We start from the raw sequence: 4,708 nt of genomic DNA, 5'->3' as shown, positions 1-4,708 counted from the left end.
TGTGTGTGTGTGTGTGTGTGTGTGTGTGTGTGTGTATGCATGTGTGTGTGCATATATGTGCACCTCTGTGTGGAGGCCAGAGATCAACATTGGGTGTCTTCTTCTATTACTCACTACCTCTGATTTTTTATATGTGTGTGATGTGTGTACATATGTTCAAATGTGTGTACACAAATGTGCTCATGTATGTGTGTATACATGCATGTGGAGGCCAGAGGTTAACGTCAGGTCTCTTCTATGGCTCTGCACTGTATTTACTGAGGTAGGGTCTCTTGCTGAACCTGGAAACTGCAGATTCCGCTAGTCTAACCAGCTTGCCAGGGGACCCTGTCCCTACCTCCTGAGCACTGGAGTTACAAGAGGGCTGCCATTCCTACCCAGCTTTTACGTGCACTAGAGATCCAAATTCTGGTCCCCACACTTGCATAACAAGTGTTTTCTCTCCTGAGCCATCTCCCAGCCCCACCACCTTATTTTTTGAAACAAGGTCTCTTGCTGAACCTGGAGTTCACCCATCTGACTAGACTGGCTGGCCAGCAAGCTCCAGGGATCCTCTTATATCCATCTCCCCATCACTAAGATTATAGCCTTCCCACCATGCCCAGCTTTTCAAAACATAGGTGCTGGGGTCCAAACTCCAAGTCCTCATGCTTGCACAAGGCATGAGCTTTACTGACTGAACCAGCTCCCCAGTCCCTGCCAGCCCTGCGTGTTATATGAACAGAATAAGGGCAACTGTGTGCCATGACTTTCTTCTTTCACTCAACCTCATGTTTCAGATGTCCACACACACGGTGACACCATGAAACCGTAGCCTCTGGGTTGTTTCCTCTACACATCTCTATTGAACAGCAGCAGAGTTTTTGTATGGCTCACAGTAGGACATTACTAAACCATAGAGTATGTTCACCATTCCTGTGAAGCCAATCTACATCAATGTTTTCAAACTTCCATCTGTTAAATTTAGAATGGTAGTTTACTATACTTTTGATTTTTTATTTTGTTTTGATTTTGGAGACTGGGTCTCATACAGCAAAGGCTGGCCTCAAACTCACCATATAGCAGAAGATGACTTTGAACTTTTGTTATTGTTGTTGTTTGAGACAGGGTCTCCCTGTAGCCCCAGCTGGCCTGGAACTACGTAGGCTAGGATGGCCTCTTTCACAGATATCCCCCTTCCTCTGCCTCCCCTAGTGCTGGGACTAAAGGCCTGTGACACCACACCCAGCTGACTGAACTTCTGATTCTTCTGCCTCCACCTCCTGAGTGCTGAGATTATGGACCCCACACATGGCTTCTGTGGGGTTGTTTGTTTTTTTAGTTTTGGTTTGGTTTGTTTTTTTGGTTTGGTTTGTTGTTTTGAGACAGGGTCTCCCTGTATCCCCATCTGGCCTGGAACAGTATGTGAACAATGTTGCTCTCAATTGCACAGAGATCCCCCTGCCTCTACCTCCTGACTGCTGGGAATAAAGGCATGCACCATTACACCAGGCTGCTTGTGTGGTTTTCATTTGTATTCTGATTACCAACAAACAACTATTTATATATTTTTTCTTTGGTAAAGTGCATATTAAAGTCACTTGTCCACCTTTCTGAGGAGCTGTGTTTCTCTGTTTCTTTCTGCCTCTCTCTCTCTCTCTCTCTCTCTCCTCTCTCTCTTCCCTCTCTCAATACTGACTCTCGACTTTTGGGAAAACTACAATAGGATAGCATCAGTCAAGACATAGATTTTCCAGTTTTTTTTTTTTTACATTTGAAATTTGCACTTGCTTTACCAACATTAAAATGTTCAGAAAAATATAATTTTATAATATCCCAATTTGCAAAACTCCTTAGATATACACAGCTATCCTTCTGGATCACATGCCCTGCTTTGTCTTCGGCAAATCTGATAGCTATAAGAATCTATGCAATTGCTTTGATACTCACCGTCAGAAGCTCTCCACTTCCGACTTTGGTGAGATCATAGCAATGTTTTAGCAAGTTACTGCCAGGCTGACGTTTCTCTGTGAACAGTGTGTATCCTCTCCAGGCATTCTTTGGATACTCACCGTCAGAAGCTCTCCACTTCCGACTTTGGTGAGATCATAGCAACGTTTTAGCAAGTTACTGCCAGGCTGAAAGACAGTTAAGGCTGACGTTTCTCTGTGAACAGTGTGTATCCTCTCCAGGCATTCTTTAGGTCAGTTCTTACATGCATTGATGTAGCCCCATCGTCTCCACCGCCTTAACTTGAGGAGACTTCTGTAACAGTGGAGAGAGCCAGCTCTGGCATTCAGCAAGCTCAGGAATGGGGATATGATTGTAATAATCCTTTAACATGGAAACAATGAGGATAGTAGCTTCAGAGTTACAGAGAACATGATTGACTCCAGATTAGAAGCCAAGCGGCATCCTTCTTTCAACAATCCTTCATATAAACCACACAGGAAGCTAAGTGAATGGGTGGCATGAGTCATCAATCAGGACTCAGGAAAGTTCTATTGTCAGGTTGGCAGTGACCTCTGAAACTCTCAGGTCTACTTTCCTCCTGGCAGGAACACTGGAGCCTGAAAAATGCCAGCTTTTTCTCAAGGTAGATGCATGAGCCCATTTCCCTTTCCTTACACCTTGTCGTACATGGCAGTTGTAATTGCCACACCCTGACCTAATGCCTCCTTTCCAATTACTTTCTGTGTTTTAGGGTCATCTTTCTGAATGGGAATCTTAGTTCCATTTCCCGGTGTTGTAATAAAATACACTGACAAAAGAGAGAAAGGGTTTATTTGGGTCGCAGTTCCAGGGTGTCGTCTATCTTTTTGGGGAGTTAAGGAGGCAGGAACTTGAAGCAGCTAATCATATTATGTCCACAGTCAAAAGTAGAGTGCAGTGAGTTAGCATGCTTGCTAATGTTGAGCTGGCTGTCTCCACTGTTACAGGATTCAGTATCCTCTCCTAGGGAATGATGCCACCTACAGTGGGAGGATCGTCCCACCCCAACCATGCACTCAAGATAACCCCCATGGATGTGCCCACAGGCCAACCTAACCTAGACAAACTCTCTTTGAGATTCTCTTCCCAGGTGATTCTAGATTGTGTCAAGTTGACAATTAATGAGATATTATTCCTCTGGCACCCAGCTCAGACGTATTATGTAAGATGAATGGAGTTTTCCATTTGCCAATAGAAGACATGAAGTCAGGGGTGGAGGGGGTGGTCAAAGGTGAGGGTGGAGATGGGGGAGGAGGTCTGAATATAATAAAAATTCATTGCATGAAATCTTGAATCAATAAAATTTCTCATAAACTTAAAAAAAGACTGTGATAGGCCAGACGTGGTGGTGCATGCCTTTAATCCCAGCACTTGGGAGGCAGAGGCAGGTGGATCTTTGTGAGTTCGAGGCCAGCCTGGTCTACATAGTAAGTTCCAGGACACAGCTGGGGGCTACAAGGAGATCCCGTCTCAAAAAGACAAAAAAAAAAAAAAAAAAAAAAAAAAGACTGTGATTATAAAATGTTTGAGGGTTAGGGTAGGAAAATGCAGGTCTGAAAAAATTTTTAATATTTTCTCTTCTTCTTTTTTTTCTTTCTTTCTCTTTCTTTCTTTTTTTTAAAAGACAGGGTCTCACCGTGCAGCCCTAGCTGGCCTGGAACTCTCTATGTAGACCAGGCGGGCTTCAAACTCAGAAGTTCTCTTGCCTCTCTGCCTGAGTGCTGGGATTAAAGGCGTGTGCCACCACACCCAACTTGTCTCTGTTTCTTGATACTTGCCTGGATCATATACAATATGACTGTTACTACTGGACTGGCATATCTACAAATGTTCCTCCTCAGAGATAAGAGCCTTCCTTCAAGAGGAAGCCAAGGCTCAATTAGTGAGAGAGCAGAGAGCCTGTGCTGCAGAGAGACATCAAGTGCAGGCAGTCTGGCTCCGACTGGTTAGTTGTCAGAGATCCACTCAACCCATCTCTGGTTGATGAACAGGATCCTGTACAGGAAATGGTGGGTAAGGTGTTGCCATGGAACTTCAGTGCAATTATTGAGTCGGAAAGATAGAGATGATGGTGGTGATGCTAAATACAAGAATGATAATCACCACCATCATCATTAAAGCTAATACTGTACAATGTACAGAGCACTGTGTAAGCATCTTACATATGCTAATTCCTTGCATGTGTCCCAGTTTGGGTTTGTGAGTGTGTGTGTGTGTGTGTGTGTGTGTGTGTGTGTGTGATGTACTCGTGGATGGTACCATTGCCGTTTCACTAAATTTTCCCTTTCGCTGCTAGGAGACCCACCCTCACTCAGGGTCTCATAGTCCTGATGTGAATTTACAAAACCAACATAATCCATTCTATTTGGGTTTTGCATAGTTTATGTGATGTCCAGGAAAGGGGGTAACTTACAAACACAGTTCCAGAAGTGGCAGCTGCCCCATTCACGGCTGTGCTGGAAAGTCCACACCCAAAAAAATCCTGGCGAGAGATGGGCCTTGTGGTTTTCCCAGCTTATATATCCATAGCCCCTCCCCTTAATGGGCTTGACTTCTTTGCGTGTGGGAAGGTGGGACTGTGGCTTGTCTTCATAGGGTCAGAGGATCTTCCAGGTCACTTGCCCAAGTGGGTGCATATGAAGACCAGAGGTCAACATCAGGATGTCATCCTCAACCACTTTCTCTCTCTCTCTCTCTCTCTCTCTCTCTCTCTCTCTCTCTCTCTCTATATATATAT

The 4,708-nt window shown here is 44.4% G+C and overlaps 1 protein-coding gene across 4 annotated transcripts in view; it reads left to right on the top strand.

The window, feature by feature from the left end:
• The window catches only part of CUNH2orf80 (chromosome unknown C2orf80 homolog), a 24,139-nt gene that overhangs the window by 13,020 nt on the left and 6,411 nt on the right, over window positions 1–4,708 (top strand). The window lies entirely within an intron of this gene.

Source organism: Nannospalax galili, unplaced genomic scaffold (assembly GCF_000622305.1).
Source record: "Nannospalax galili isolate Female #2095 unplaced genomic scaffold, S.galili_v1.0 scaffold281, whole genome shotgun sequence".
Classification (NCBI taxonomy): domain Eukaryota; kingdom Metazoa; phylum Chordata; class Mammalia; order Rodentia; family Spalacidae; genus Nannospalax; species Nannospalax galili.
The sequence above is the reverse complement of the archived record's forward strand: the minus strand, read 5'-3'. Positions and strand labels throughout refer to the sequence as shown.